At 43.8% G+C, this 16,692-nt stretch overlaps 1 protein-coding gene across 22 annotated transcripts in view; it reads right to left on the reverse strand.

Annotated features, from left to right (window-relative positions):
* NCKAP5 (NCK associated protein 5) overlaps positions 1-16,692 on the reverse strand; it is a 624,519-nt gene that overhangs the window by 361,038 nt on the left and 246,789 nt on the right. For 2 of the 22 annotated variants that reach the window (XM_073305291.1, XM_073305286.1), the window contains exon 1: positions 14,713-14,905. The exons of the other annotated variants lie outside the window; for them this stretch is intronic. The gene's annotated coding sequence lies outside the window, so the exon portion shown is untranslated. Of the gene's footprint in view, positions 1-14,712; positions 14,906-16,692 lie in introns of those variants that run through there. 22 annotated transcript variants of the gene reach the window in all.

A 16,692-nucleotide genomic window follows, 5' to 3' on the forward strand; every position in this document is an offset into this window, starting at 1 on the left:
CCTGCTGGTGCTAGCCCATCCAAAGTGACAACTCTTTACATAATCAAGTCGGGCTATTTCCTGCATAGATCAAGGTTTTCTCACATCCCCCCCACCCCCATACACACACAAACTCACTCTCCTGCTGGTAATAGCTCATCTAAACTGACCATTCTCCAGGTTTAAATCCAAGTTAAACCAGAACATCTGGGGGGGGGGGGGTAGGAAAAAACAAGAGGAAACAGGCTACCTTGCATAATGACTTAGCCACTCCCAGTCTCTATTTAAGCCTAAATTAATAGTATCCAATTTGCAAATGAATTCCAATTCAGCAGTTTCTCGCTGGAGTCTGGATTTGAAGTTTTTTTGTTTTAAGATAGCGACCTTCATGTCTGTGATTGCGTGACCAGAGAGATTGAAGTGTTCTCCGACTGGTTTATGAATGTTATAATTCTTGACATCTGATTTGTGTCCATTTATTCTTTTACGTAGAGACTGTCCAGTTTGACCAATGTACATGGCAGAGGGGCATTGCTGGCACATGATGGCATAGATCACATTGGTGGATGTGCAGGTGAACGAGCCTCTGATAGTGTGGCTGATGTTATTAGGCCCTGTGATGGTGTCCCCTGAATAGATATGTGGGCACAATTGGCAACGGGCTTTGTTGCAAGGATAAGTTCCTGGGTTAGTGGTTCTGTTGTGTGGTATGTGGTTGTTCAAATCCAGACTCCAGCGAGAAACTGCTGAATTGGAATTCATTTGCAAATTGGATACTATTAATTTAGGCTTAAATAGAGACTGGGAGTGGCTAAGTCATTATGCAAGGTAGCCTGTTTCCTCTTGTTTTTTCCTACCCCCCCCCCCCAGATGTTCTGGTTTAACTTGGATTTAAACCTGGAGAATGGTCAGTTTAGATGAGCTATTACCAGCAGGAGAGTGAGTTTGTGTGTGTATGGGGGTGGGGGGGATGTGAGAAAACCTTGATCTATGCAGGAAATAGCCCGACTTGATTATGTAAAGAGTTGTCACTTTGGATGGGCTAGCACCAGCAGGAGAGTGAATTTGTGTGGGGGGGTGGAGGGTGAGAAAACCTGGATTTGTGCTGGAAATGTCCCACCTGTTGATCACTTTAGATAAGCTATTACCAGCAGGACAGTGGGGTGGGAGGAGGTATTGTTTCATGATTTCTGTGTGTATATAAAGTCTGCTGCAGTTTCCACGGTAAACATCTGATGAAGTGAGCTGTAGCTCACGAAAGCTCATGCTCAAATAAATTGGTTAGTCTCTAAGGTGCCACAAGTACTCCTTTTCTTTTTGCGAATACAGACTAACACGGCTGTTCCTCTGTAATCTAAGACAGACTTGCATGATCAAGTCTACATAAATTAAGGTCCCAGTCCTACCAGCTGCTAAATGACCTATGCTAGGTGTTGTGTGCAACCAACCCCAGTGAGCTCAGTGGCATTCAGCACTTTACAGAATTTGACCCTCAATCAGTAGCACTTTTTAAGGTCACTAAAAACACGGCATGAAGGCTGAGAGTTGATAAAGATTTATAGGTACGTTAATTCTGTGTGCCAATGAGGCTGCATATCAATAACTGTAAATAACTGATTAATTATATTTCTGTTAAGGTACCCAAGCACAGTTGAGGATTTGTGTCCAAAAAACATTTGTCTATTTGGCAGACCAAAATTGACAAGTAAGCTGTGTGCTCAAAACATAACACTTACACAGGGTTACCAACCCTCCAGGATTGGCCTGGAGTCTCCAGGATTTAAAGATTAATCTTTAATTAAAGATCATATCATGTGAGTACATCTCCAGGAATATGTCCAACCAAAACTGGCAACCTTACACTTACATTTGGTGTGTATGGACTGCTAAAGCTGACTCTAAGGACTGGGATCATAGCGTATGTCCTTAACTCTAACATGCTGGTTTCATAGAAAACTGCACATCATATCCTTCTGTTACTTCAAGATGAGCTGTAGTAAAAGCATATGGGCTAGTTTCTCAGCTGTCATAAATTGGTGCAGCTCCATTTTGATCAATGCAGTTATGCTGATTTGCACACACTTGAGAATCTGGACTCATTTTAAACAGTTTAAACGGTGTGTCATTTTTATTCCATTAAGTCTACAGGAATTTTGCCATTAACTTAAATGGGTGTCGGATCAGGCCCTTAGCCTGCCACATGTTTTCTTTTGCCTCAGAAGCAAATGAGCAAATTACTACTTTTGTATATTCCACGTCTGGAAGTTAAACCCATCCCCTTCCTGTGAATAAGGACAGCTGCTAGGAAACTTCTTGATTGGAGTGCCTCTGTATTGATTCCTAGTCGCTGTCACATAGCAGCTATTGAGACCATGATAAAAGCCCTGTAGCAGTGTGTGGTGTTTAGATGTTGCTTGTAACTATTAGAATTGGAAGCACTGGCTGTTGGGAGTCTGAAAGGACAGGAAACAGGAAGGAGGGGGGAGGAGTTGAAGAGGCCGAGGGAAAGCTACTGAGCGTGCAGCAGCAGCTGGGAAAAAGAGGTTTCCACTTTAAAAAATAAAGTCCTGTTGAAGTTTGTTAGTACTTTGCCGGGCTACTACAACACAGTGTCCAGCCACACCAGCCTGCCTTTTCACACTCTTATCCGTGACCTTCAATGAACTTCCAGGTGGACTTCTCATAATACATCATTTTCCCCAACTAAAATGTCCCTGTGAAGCCTCCTTCTCAATATAAAAAGGAGAGCTTCGAGCTAAATTTACTAACGGTTCTAATACTGAATACATTTCCTTATTTATTTATAAATTAGCATGTTGAGTCAAGTAACTTTCTCTATCAAAATATTTGATGCAATTTCTCAGAAACATGTACTTAATTGCAGTACATATTAAAACTGATGAATGATTTAAGATCTTAACAAATAATTTGCTTTTTAAAATCAGAAATGTTTCACAGGTTTCCGAGTCACACTGACTTCTAAAACGTGTTAATGATCAAAACTAGTGGGCCAAATCCAGCTCACCTGGCTTGCATGAACAGCCCTGCTACTATTTACATGAGCAGGACAGTAGGATCTGACTCCAAGGTGATGTACATTTATATCTATCCTGAAATAACTGTGGATGTGGCAAGTCTTTTTAAAGACATTAAAACAGGCATATCAGTTTCATTATATAGGTTATATATCAAAAGCTCATATCTCTTCCCAGTTAATATATTTCACAGTATAATTAGAAAGTCACACCAGCGGGAGTGGGACGTTCTTCAAAATGGCATCCACTGTCATGCAAGTCATGCTATTGGGGGCGGTGCAGCACACTTTTCAAAAAGATATCCTCCATGCGGCATGACCTCGCACACATGGTGCACATGAGGTCATGCTGGCAGAGGCAGGCTCATGCCGTTCCCGAAAGTACCAGAATGTCCAGTATTCTGGGAATGCGGCAGTGGCCACCCACTCCTCACCAGGCCAGGATTAGGGATGCAATACAGGTGCCCCCTTGACACCAGCGGTGCAGGCTGAGGGATGTGCTGGCCGTTACTTCCTACAGCCCCCATTGGCCTGTCACGGCGAACCACAGCCAGTGGGAGCTGCAATTGGCCAAACTTGCGGACGCTGCAGGTAAACAAACCGTCCCAGCCCACCAGCGGATTTCGCTGGCGGGCCACCTGCCAGAAGTTGCTGATCCCTGGTATAGTGCATCCATTGAATTGGGAGGCAACATCCACATTGCCTCTGGGACAATGCAGATCACAAAGCCCAAATACAGGACATGAGAGCTGGGGTCAAAGCGTTCTTCATCAAGGGGATGTGGTAATGGAATGACCTTCCAAAAGAGATCAAGCAAACCCAATGTCTGAGCACCTTTAGGTAACATTGTGAAGCCGCTCTCTTAGAAAAAGTCTTTCCACCATAGTAATAACAACAATCACAACAATAAGAAAAGGAGTACTTGTGGCACCTTAGAGACTAACCAATTTATTTGAGCATAAGCTTTCGTGAGCTACAGCTCACTTCATAGGATGCATACTGTGGAAACTGCAGAAGACATTATATACACAGAGACGATGAAACAAATACCTCCTCCCAACCCACTCTCCTGCTGGTAATAGGATCCAGACTCCAGCGAGAAACTGCTGAATTGGAATTCATTTGCAAATTGGATACTATTAATTTAGGCTTAAATAGAGACTGGGAGTGGCTAAGTCATTATACAAGGTAGCCTATTTCCCCTTGTTTTTTCCTACCCCCCACTCTCCCCCCCTCCCCAGGCGTTCTGGTTAAACTTGGATTTATGCTGGAAATGGCCCACCTTGATTATCATACACATTGTAAGGAGAGTGGTCACTCTGGACAAGCTATTACCAGCAGGAGAGTGAGTTTGTGTATGTGGGGCGGGGGGGGGGGGGGAGAGAAAACCTGGATTTGTGCTGGAAATGGCCCAACTTGATTATCATACACATTGTAAGGAGAGTGATCACTTTCGATAAGCTATTACCAGCATGAGAGTGGGGTGGGAGGAGGTATTGTTTCATGGTCTTTGTGTATATAATGTCTTCTGCAGTTTCCACAGTATGCATCCGATGAAGTGAGCTGTAGCTCACGAAAGCTTATGCTCAAATAAATTGGTTAGTCTCTAAGGTGCCACAAGTACTCCTTTTCTTTTTGCGAATACAGACTAACACGGCTGTTACTGTGAAACCAATCACAACAATGACATCCATCTACCCAAATAACATTCCCACCCCCAAAAAATAAAAATAAAGATGTCTAACAAGCCATCAACCAAAAAGAAAAAACACTCCGAAAATTACCCCACGCAGATTTTTTACCCCACAAAGGGAGAAGAGCACAATACTCCATGAAGTCCACAGGGGATCTCACTCTTGCTATTTAGATTGTAGTATATGAGCTCTCTGCACATAAAGTGATGGATTGCAGTATGATAGATAGTAAATTTAAAAAATTCAGAACACGAAAATGATGAAGAGTTTGATGATTTGTTTAACATATATGACTTCACTCACATAAATAATCCTTGGAAAAAATGTTCTGGCCACCCATTGTATGCAATATGTGTCAAGAATACAATGCAAGTCAAGAAGAGCTCGTTTTTCCATATGAAATATTAGGAAGTATATAATATATAGTAATTTCAGAAGTTTTGCAGGAAAATACCAATAACAGTGATAATTTGTTTGTTTTGACAAGTGTAAAGCTTGACATAAATACAGTAGTGTGTGGTATGTGAGCATGATAAAAATTCAGTTTTCTTTTGGCAGCTACTACTTTACTCATCAATAACCACTGAGTATTAAATTGTTACATCTCACTCTGTAACCATCTACAAAAGACTATCCATGGCAACACAAGCAAAGCCAATATCACATGAAAGAACTGGCTAGTCAAGCGTACACTATGAAATGAAAGGTTTCAGAGTAACAGCCGTGTTAGTCTGTATTCGCAAAAAGAAAAGGAGTACTTGTGGCACCTTAGAGACTAACCAATTTATTTGAGCATAAGCTTTCGTGAGCTACAGCTCACTTCATTGGATGCATACATCACGAAAGCTCACGAAAGCTCATGCTCAAATAAATTGGTTAGTCTCTAAGGTGCCACAAGTACTCCTTTTCTTTTTATGAAATGAAACTAAGAGCTCTGCTTCATAAGCTACATATGCTGAATTTGAGCAGCCAAGATCAGAGGCAATCCTAACATTCCCATGTACACATGCTATTTATATTTTTTAAGTGTACAATCTTTTTATATACATTTATCTGTGTGTATGCTGGCCTGCAAAATCCCATTATCATCAATGGGCATGATTCTGATCTCACATTCAGTAGAAATCAGGAATTGCTGCAGTGGAGTTCTACTGGTGTGACATAAAAGCCAGGCACAGTGTGTTTTGACTATGGCTCAGTTGATAGGTGTGGCTTTGATAAAATGTCAACAGGAAAGAGTCACTTACTCCTCAGGGCTTTGGGTCAGCCCTACATGTAGGAAGTTGTATGTATTGTTATATACTTACACATGACACTAGAACTGGGCTAATAACTTTTTTTTTTTCTTCAGTTTGCTGGCAGTTCGGGGGGAGGGGGAGGGCGGGATTGGTTCAATCTGAATCTGAAAATTCAGAAAAATTTCAGTAAATTGAAAAAGTTAACAAAAAGTTCTTTGAATGGTTGAATGAACTGTTTCATTTCAATTTCTTTCCAGGCACTTCTTAAACATAAAAGCAAAGGAAATGAAGGGCTAGATTCACAAAATATGGAGAGAGAGAGAGAGAGAGAGAGGAGGAGGTCATGATGCCCATTTTATAAGCTTTTAGCTTAGTGGTTAGGGCACCCAGCCACTTTAATTCTCTCCTCTGCTTGATGTGGAGAAGGGATTTGTACTTTACATCTGGGAGAATTCTGCGCCACTGCACGTGTGCAGAATTTATTTCCCCCACAGATTTCTTTGCTTCCCCGCAGAAAAATAAATTTCTGACAGGGAAGCAAAGAGAAGCCACAAGAACAGTCATGCGACCCTCCCCAGCAGTATGTTTCAGGTGCCCAGGGCAGCTGGCAGAGAGGTAAATCACTGTGGGGCAGAGGGTGGGACTGAGGAAGACCCAGCTAGTGGCTTCTATCCTGTACCAGGCTCAGCTGCTAGTCCCAGCTGGGCTGGGGAGGATGGGAATTCCCCTTTCCCTGCATGGCATCTGGGACCATGCCAGGCCCATCCTCTCAGATTTCTCTCCCAACTGTAGGAATATCTGAAAACTCTCTTGCCCACCACCTGCTTCCTGCACCCATTGCTCCTCAGCTACAGGGGGAGGGATCCCTGTAGAGGGACCTGCTCCCCAATCTGTCCAACTCCCATGCATCCAGACCCCCTCATACCCAGACCCTCCTGCTGAGCCTCACCCCCCCACACACACACACACTCAGAACCCCCACACAATGATCCCTATTCCCCCTGCACCTGGACTACCCCAACTAGCCATGCACACTTGGATCCCCACCTCACCGAGCCCCACTCCCCCAAACCTCTCTGCCAAGCTCTATTCCCCACACCCCTCCGCTGAGCCCCAACCACCTTCACCTGAACCCCCGTGCAGAATTCCATTACCATTGCACCCAAACCCCCCCCCCCCAACAAGCCCCCTGCATCCAGATCCCCCACTGAGCTGCCCGCACCCAGACTGCCCTGCACAGAACTCTCTCAACCCAACCTGGATTTCCCACCCCCTTCCCCACAAATCCCATGCACACACTTGGATCCTGCCTTGCTGAGCCAGCCTGCCCACACCTGGTGCACCTGGCATGGAGAGGTAGGGCCCTGGGGTGTTTCTGGGGCAGGTCTGTTCCTTGCGCTGTGTCAGGGTTGGGTGCAGCCTCACCACTGAGTCCATGTTCTGTGGGGGAGCTGCACAGTGATCTCCCACCTCCGTTAAGCCAGTGGCCTGTGCTCCCCACTACCATGCCTGAGCCTCCACATTTATTTGACAAATAAAATTTGCAGAATTTTAAAATATTGTATACAGAATTATTAATTTTTTGGTGTAGTATGCCCTAAAGAGTCATCCTTGGATCTCCCAGACTGCAGGACAGCACCCTTGCCACCAGGCTAGAAGGTAGACTGAGGTCGGGCTTTCTCAGTCTCTCCTGTTGAAGCTGTTCCACTTTCTCTTAGGCTATGTCTACACCACCACAGTAAGTCGACCTACGCTATGCAACTCCAGCTACATGAATAACGTAGCTGGAGTCAACATACCTTAGGTTGAGTTACCCCGGGGTCTACACCACGGGGTTTCGACAGGAGAAAATCTCCCGTGAACTTACCTTACTCTTCTCATAAGTGGTGGAGTCCCAGGGTTAACTGGAGAGCAATCTGTTGTCAATTTGGCAGGTCTTTACTGGACCCGCTAAATGGACAGCTGGTGGATCAATCTCAGAGTGTTGATGCCCGCTGTAGCGTAGACCTGCCCTCAGAGCTGCCAACCCTCCACAATTGTCCTGAAGTCTCCAGAATATTAATCTTTAATTAAAGATTATGTCACGTGATGAAACCTCCAGGAATATGTCCCAATCAAAATTGGCAACCCTACATTCTATACAATACTTTAATAGTCAGAGAGAGAAAGTACAAAGAGAAATGACACTATGGCCTGGTGGTTAGTGTGACACTGGCAGAGCAGGTGCCAGCTCATGCCAAGGCTTTAGGCCTCAGCCGAGCACTGACAAATTCATTAGTGACAAATTAATTACTGGAAACCAGCCAGTTTTACCTGTGTGTTAGTATAGTTAAGATGGGTATTGGACTTATAACTGTGAGTTTAGACTTTATAAAATGCTTGTAAATTGCTTCATGCATTAATCTCACTTATAATATCTTTATCACCTGCTATAAGGTAATATTTAATTTTTTGCTTTTTACCTGCTAAAAAAATGTTTGCTCTCAAACTGTGAACCCAAGATCCATCCCCTGTCCATCAGGAAGGCCTATCAAAATTAAATGGGTCATTGTGGGACATCACAAAGACTTTGTTAATTGCTCCTATACACCCAGCAAAAGGGCTCCTTCCATCAACTTGAATACGGGAAGATTCTGAAAGAAAACTTTTAATCTCTTTTGCTCTGTGGACTCTCACAGGGCCAGAACTACGAAACGGAAGCAGAGATCCCCACGGTCAACCTGGATTATCCCTAAAAGACATTCAGAGGTGACAGATTACTACAACTCTGTCACCTTTTAAAACCATAGACTATCTCTCCTTTGTGTATATATGCATGCCTGCTTTAACCTTGTAATAACTCTCTCATTTATTTTCTTAGCGCTTGTCTACACTGGCAATTTACAGCACTGCGACTTTCTCACTCGGGTGTGAAAAAACACACCCATGAGCGCAGCAAGTTTTAGTGCTGTAAAGTGCCAGTGTAGACAGTGCACCAGCGCTGGGAGCTACGCCCCTCATGGAGGTGGTGTTTTTAAAGCGCTGGGAGAGCTCTCTGCCGCGACCACACAAGCCATGTTAAAGCGCTGCCACGGCAGCGTGTTAACATTGCCAGTGTAGACTAGCCCTTAGATAGATAGTTTAGTACAGGACTGACTACAAGAGTTGTCTTTGGAGAGAGATCTAAGATACAAATTAACCTGGGTAAGTGGCTGTTCCTTTGGGACTGGGAACAATCTGAATGTATTGTGATCTTTGGAGTATAGAAACCATCTATCACCAAGTCCAGTTTCCCTGAGTGGCAAGATAAACTGGAATGCTCACGGGCACTGTCTGTGACTCTCTGGTAAGGCTGCTGTTAGTTTAGGAGTACACACTTGTTACTGGGTTGGTGAAATCTAATTATAGAACATACCACCTGTTTGGGGTCACTACTTCCTGACAAAAAGAAAAGGAGTACTTGTGGCACCTTAGAGACTAACAAATTTATTTGAGCATAAGCTTTCGTGAGCTACAGCTCACTTCATCGGATGCATTCAGTGGAAAATACAGTGGGGAGATTTATATTCACAGAGAACATGAAACAATGGGTGTTATCATACACACTGTAAGGAGAGTGATCACTTAAGATGAGCTAATACCAGCAGGAGGGGGGGGAGGGGGAAGAAAACCTTTTGTAGTGATAATCAAGGTGGGCCATTTCCAGCAATTGACAAGAAAGTCTGAGGAACAGTGGGCGGGGGGGAGAATAAACATGGGGAACAAGTTTTACTTTTTGTAATGACCCATCCACTCCCAGTCTTTATTCAAGCCTAAGTTAATTGCATCCAGTTTGCAAATTAATTCCAATTCAGCAGTCTCTCGTTGGAGTCTATTTTTGAAGTCTTTTTGTTGTAATATTGCAACTTTTAGGTCTGTAATCGAGTGACCAGAGAGACTGAAGTGTTCTCCGACTGGTTTATGAATGTTATAATTCTTGACATCTGATTTGTGTCCATTTATTCTTTTACGTAGAGACTGTCCAGTTTGACCAATGTACATGGCAGAGGGGCATTGCTGGCACATTGGCAGATGTGCAGGTGAACGAGCCTCTGATAGTGTGGTTGATGTGATTAGGCCCTATGATGGTGTACATTCCTGACAGACTGCCCTCAGCTTGGCACTCATGAGCCACTCCAGACAGCGTGATAGTTAGGGCACTCACCTGGGCCATGGGAGACCCACGTGCAAATCCCTGCTCCAATGACTATTAATATAGACTAGAACATCTTCAACAGGAGAGTTTGAGACACACCACTCCTACAATCACACCAGAATATCCCACTGCCCCATGTCCAGGTATCTCTGTTACAATGTGGGAGACTCAAGTTCAAATTTCTTTTTCACATCTAGCAGAGGGGGGAACTGAACCCAAGTCCCCCATCATAGGTGATTACCACCAGGCAAAGAGTTTAAAGGTCCCCGTCACCATCACTGATTTGTGAGTGGTGCCTAAATCGGGGGGGGGGGGGGGAGGGAGAGGAAAGGCCAAAAACTATTCAGTGAATTGGTGTCAAATTCGCGAATAGTTTGGGTTGGCAAAAACTGCATTTTTCTGTGAACAAATGTATTAATTCAAAACAATTCATACAGCTCTACATGACAAAAACACCCTGAATTGTAATGAGACTTCTGGTATTTGCAATGTCACATTCCAGGATGCCTTCAGTGAAGCAAGATGTACCAAGCGGAAAAGAAAACATACATGCATGGAACCCTATTGAAGTCAGTGTGGCCCACACTTGTTTAACAAAGCACAATTTGGCTTTTAATTCCGAGGCTGGCTAACGTACATAGGCATTTCAACTGGGCATAAGCAAAAGGTCATTGTATATGGCAGTAGCTGAAAATACAGAGACGCAAATAGTGGGAAAGATCAGTGGATGCTGCTTTTCAATTGGTTTGATTATTATGACCTGTAGCAAAGCTGTGCCTACATTTACTATATTTGATGATGACAGCAAAGCTAGAATTGTTATTCAAGCCTTAAGTGACATACCTCATCTTCAAAAAAAAAAAAAAAAAAAAAAAGTACACTACAGAAGTGGCATATATAATGGCTGGTAGGGTTTCACCTTAGCAAACGTATAGTGATTTTATTTATTTATTTGTTTATCATGTGTGTTTCAATAGCCCAGAACAATATACATTACTTAATAAAATCCTGGAATGCACTGCCATTGAAAGGGTTTTAGGGATTCAAGTTTGCATATTGAAGAAATGTAGGTATTGTCCAATTAGAACAAGAAAGGCCAGCAGGATCTGAGAGTCCATCAAAAGGGATACTATAAACAATATAAGAAAAATTATTATAAGACTGAACAAAGACAAGTAAGGAAAACAATTGGCAGGCATTTAATTTGGTTGGAATAGTCAGGGAGTGCACAGATTTAAAAGGTGACCTAGAACAGAGAGGAAGAAGAGGAGTTTATGCCCTTTTTTGCTTCTTTATGATGTACAAACAAGTCCTGGAAGTGCTTTCCTAAATCAGGATCTTTGAACTCATGAGTCTAGTTAAGCGAATGAGTACTACAATACTGTATTTCAGTAGGGGCTGCAGAGCCAATCCCACAGCAAGCGAAGTGCACCACTTTACGAAGGCACCTCTGAAAATCCAATAGCCCACAAACAAATTCTAGAACTACTTTAAAATCTTGAGTCTTCCAAGTTCATGGGACATTTCATAAAGTGCTGGGTATGCTGGACGATGCTTTTCATGCACTTACAATCTGTAGTTGTAAAATAGTTACCTTTTAAAAGAAAAGTCTATCTCTGGGGCAGATGATGACCTCAGTTCCATCACAGACAATCCAGAGAAACCTCAATGGAGGCAAAGGAAGTAAAACTCCAGTAGAGTTACTCCAGATTTACATTGATAGAACTGAGATCAGATTCTAGCTCAATGACTAGATTAGAAGTTCTGTGCACTTGATCCAAAAGCTAACAGTAGGAAATTTATTTAATTTCTGTAATTTGTTTTCTCAATTAACCAAGGAAAATAAGGACAGCAGTCTAGATACTCAGGTCAGAAGAAATGTTTTGATTTCATTGTTACATCATTATCACCTGCATTAAAATTTCTACTAAAATAATCCTACAAGTTTTGAATATTAGATGGTATATTCCCAACTACATTTAAAAACAGAACTTGTCAGCTCTGACATCTCAAAGTAAATTTTATTGACCTACTAACCTGTAACTCTGGGAAGCCTTGAACTAAAAATGCAATAATGGCTAGCAAATACAAGTCTCCAAACAAAGTGTAATAACCTTAAGTAAACTACTGCCAAGCAAAAGTCCTGCAGATCAAACAGTTCCCACGATGCCTTGTTATATTAACTTGTGAAAAGGTCCTGTGATATCTCCACACTCATGCAGAATAACAGATCACTGCACTTTTGTTTACTTACATAGCTTATCTACAATCCAGAAATGTATACAATCAATCCCTCAGATGTAAATCACTTGCCTATGAAATGTTACCTTGCTTGTTAAAAACTTAGCAAATTTTACAATGATAAACAATGGTTTTATCTTGAATATCATTCTTTTTAAAGCACACGTCTACAATGACTAGGCTTCAAACCATTTCAACAATTAGCCCATAAGTATTACATACAGTTATGAGAACAAAAGGATTACCTAAAATACATGCTGAAAGTAGAATATGAAGTTAGCAACAATGTGTCAACTGTGAGGCCTCCCTCAGAAAGTTGTTATAAACTATGTTTGATTCAAGTGGATGATTCTTAAAGCAAGCTGCAAGGTCAATTTCTTACTTTGTGTACTTTAAGTTTTCAGGAAAACTTTCACTTCAGGAGCAACTCACATATTGGATGATAGGTCTAATACAACTGAAAGGTTTTTTGGAATATGATGAACAGCAACTCATGATTTCACACTTTATTTTTCAGTTTATTTTACATTCTCCTGTCCTTATGTATTTGAATATAAACTAAGTGTAGCTCTAGTTCATTTCCTTCTGAATTAGTTTCTCTCCATCAATATATGATGTGATTACTTATGCCAAGTTTTGTGTCTGTTTGTTTTTTAAACCTCTTCACTTCAACATGAACAAACACTTAGGGTGCTTCTTAATGAATCAAAATATAACAAGAGAGAAAACCTGGCTCCTCTGAAGCAACAGGGTTGAAATGTTTACTCTAATGAAGCATTAAACATTAAAAGCATACAGCATAAAAAGCAAACATCATATTGTTTATCATATTGCTGCTCAAGACAAAATGCTAAGCATATTACGTTCATTAGACTTCCCACCCCCATCCCTCAAAAATGCACAGCCTCTTATAATTCGTATAGTCAAGATTCAGAGGATTTTTTCCTAAGGAAACATAATGTTTATAGACTTTATGTAAAGTATTTGTAAACACTTTACAAGGAAGGAAAGAACTGCTCAGCACAAATTAGCATAAACACTAAACTAAATATTTGATTAGGCTAGGTTTCTCACCCAGAGCATTGGAAGTGATTCCAATCTCAGCCAACCAGACAATTTTTGGATCATTAGGTAAAACAGTTTTTGTTCATATTAAGTGCACAGCCACACACAGAAAATACAGAGCATTCTTCCCTTTTAGTTTGTTACCTGTACTGTACTCCTCTGCTTAGGAAGACGTAAGAGAGTGACCAGCTTTTATAGAAGGGAGGGGGGGGGGGAATGGAAGAAGGGAAAATAGATATTTCTATTCTCTGCACCGAATTGATTTCTTTAACAAATTGTTTCCGGAGAGCTTTCAAGAATCATTCTGGGTCAGTAGGACAGGTCTGTTTCAAATGATCAGGCACTGAAGTAAAATTACATGAAAAGCTTCGTTTATCTGAATCAACAGAAGCATACATAATGAAGGGTAGGAATGAAAGCTCTGCAGCAGTCACACAGAAAGCCTAGATAAACCAGCCAGATCACAAGAGGGAAGGCACCAGGATTAATTTTAAAGATTAAAAATTCTAATCATTCTAAAATACACAGGCACCCCCATATCTATGTATACACACACATACAGGGTGCATAGAAAGCTTAGGTTTCTCACTCTCACTGGTCATCTTTAAAATATCATATTTCTGGGCCATCAATCAGAATTAAGCAGCTTATGGATGCGTAGCAATTCGGTACATGTAGTTGCCAGTAGCAACAGGGCACACAATTGTGCAGCTTTCCTCCCTCACACAGGAGCAACAGCAGCAGCAGCAGCCGAGGGAGGAGCAGCGGCAGGAGAGGGGGCAGGGGCAGGAGCAGAAGCAGAAGGGACAGCAGAGTAGGGGCAGGGTCCAGACGGGCGAAGGAGCCAAGGGCCGGGGCAGGGAGAGCAGCAGGGGACGGAGGCCGCGGCAGCATCAGGAGGGACAGGGAGCCTGGGGCTGCAGGGAACTGGCAGCAAGAGAGACAGGGGAAGAAGGGGCAGCAGAAGCGGAAGCAAGACCTCTCACCGGGGCAGCCGCGGAGACAAGAGAGGAGCAGGTGTCCCCTTCACGGCACAAACACGCCTCCCCAGCCGGACCCCCTCCCCCAGCCCGCGGGGCGGCAGCAGCTGGCTGCCCGCCCTCCCCTGCCCCGCGTGGGGACCGGGGCTGCTCCGCCGCGCGCCGCTGTTGCTCCCGCCCCTGCGCGTGGCCCCCGGAGCGCGCACGGGCCGCCCGCAGAGCCGGGCGCGGGGCCAGGGGCGGGGAGCAGGTGAGGAGACAGGGCGGCGGCGGCGGCGGCGGCGGGGTGGGGGGCTCGGCTCCTTACCTGGCCTGCGGCGGCACATGCTGGAGCGGGGCGGGGCCGCTACCACCTTACCGGGGCGAGGAGCCGGCCGGGGTCCCCCGAGCCGATAAACTTTCCATGGCCCGCCCGCGCGGCCCCGAGCCGCTCTCCCCCGCCGCTGCCGGGGAGCCCCGCGCCTCGCCCGCTCGGTTGCGCTCCCGCGGCTCCTTCCCTGCTGGCTCCCCGGCGGGGCGGCGGGACGCGCCGCATGTGCCCGGGGCGGGCCGGGCCGGGCCGGGCCGCGGGGGCGGCGCGAGGCTCCGCGGGGAGAGTAGCGCGCGCGCGGCCGGGGCGCTGTGTGCGACCCCGCGGCGCGGCCGGGGCCTGCTAATTCCCCCGGCCCCCGCGGAACTGCTTCGGATCGGGGCTGTCAGATCCAGCCCATCTGCTGCAATCATAATCAGTCTCAACTGAATGGCTCTGACAAATCCGCGCCTGCAGCAGGGGTTAGGCGAGCCCGGGGAGGGGAGGGAGGCAGGGAAGAGTGCGGGCTTCTATTGTCTGCTGCGAACTGGGTGCCTGACAGGCAAGACACTTGGACAGGCAGGCTCCGGGGGAGCTGGGAGCCCTGCCCATCCCGCGGTGTACGACAAGGGAGCCCACCCTTGCCCTTGGTCCCCCTGGCCAAACGCTTGCTGCTAATCAACTAAACACGCAGTTGCCTTAACCTGATTATCAGTTCGCCCTGAACGAGCAGGCCAGCGTGCGATGTGCCATTCCCTCCCTCCCCTCGGAGAAAACCAAAAGTGTTGTAAGTGGCAAGTTACACATTAAAACTGTCAACAGATCAGTGACACTCAGAACTAGCTTCAAGTCGGTGCATTTTTTTTTAAATCAATATGTTTCGTTTGGGTAGTCAAGGCTTTAATGGGTGACTTTGGCTACAGTGTTAAAGTTGGGGAAGATGTAATTTCTTTGAAGAAGCACTTTAGTATATACACTCGAAATACACTTGCAAAGCCAATATTTTCTTAATAAAGAATATAAAACAAGTCCAGTATCTTCAGGCTTAAAGGGGGAAATCAATGGTGCAAACTATTGTGCTTCTGTACTTCTTAAAAAAGAGAGCTACACAGTTTGTCAGTTTGGTTGTTTTGTTAAACTACTTTGTAACTATACAAGTGCAAAGAATAAAAAAATGTAGTCTTAAATATTCAGAAATATATAATGAATAAATAGATGCCTTTCAAAATATTCTGAAAAGTTGGCAAACACTCACCCAGGTAGAAAGTTCTTGGCCCATTCTGCTGGAATTATTTATCAGAAAAGTGATAAATGGTTACAATTATGCCAGATGGGATCTGTGCCAGTCACACTACTGGATGGATGAGTTACTCCCTTACAAAATTTAGACAACAAAAAAACTTTAGACTATTGTAATACGCAGACAACTCCAATATATGTTTAAAACTCCAACTTTTATGAATAAATTCTAAAAGTTATTTAAGGTAGATGTGGTATATCGCAGTACAAAAGGCACAATGGTCAAATTTCAGGGAGAAAGACTGATTGTAGGGAAAGCAGGAGAAGTGGGGTAGATTTTCTACAGTTTAATTAGCTAAAGTGTTAGGTGTCACAAAACAGGGAGAACTGATGGAGCTCGAGATAATCAGAAAACAACTAGAGAGGCAAAAAGAATGGTACTTGTGGCACCTTAGAGACTAACAAATTTATTAGAGCATAAGCTTTCGTGGGCTACAGCCTACTTCATCGGATGCATAAAATGGAACATATAGTAAGAAGATATATATATACATACACATACAGAGAAGGTGGAAGTTGCCATACAAACTGTAAGAGGCTAATTAATTAAGATGATCAAACACAATGAGACAGGGAAGCTGTTCTAGCCAAACCCCTGGTTTGGTGAGCTTAGCGGTCAGTATCTCATATATCATCACAATGGAACTCATGGTTTTGGCATTTTGGTAAAGGCTGCTTTCCTTACAAATTAGAAAGATA

Source organism: Lepidochelys kempii, chromosome 11 (genome assembly GCF_965140265.1).
Source record: "Lepidochelys kempii isolate rLepKem1 chromosome 11, rLepKem1.hap2, whole genome shotgun sequence".
Lineage (NCBI taxonomy): Eukaryota > Metazoa > Chordata > Testudines > Cheloniidae > Lepidochelys > Lepidochelys kempii.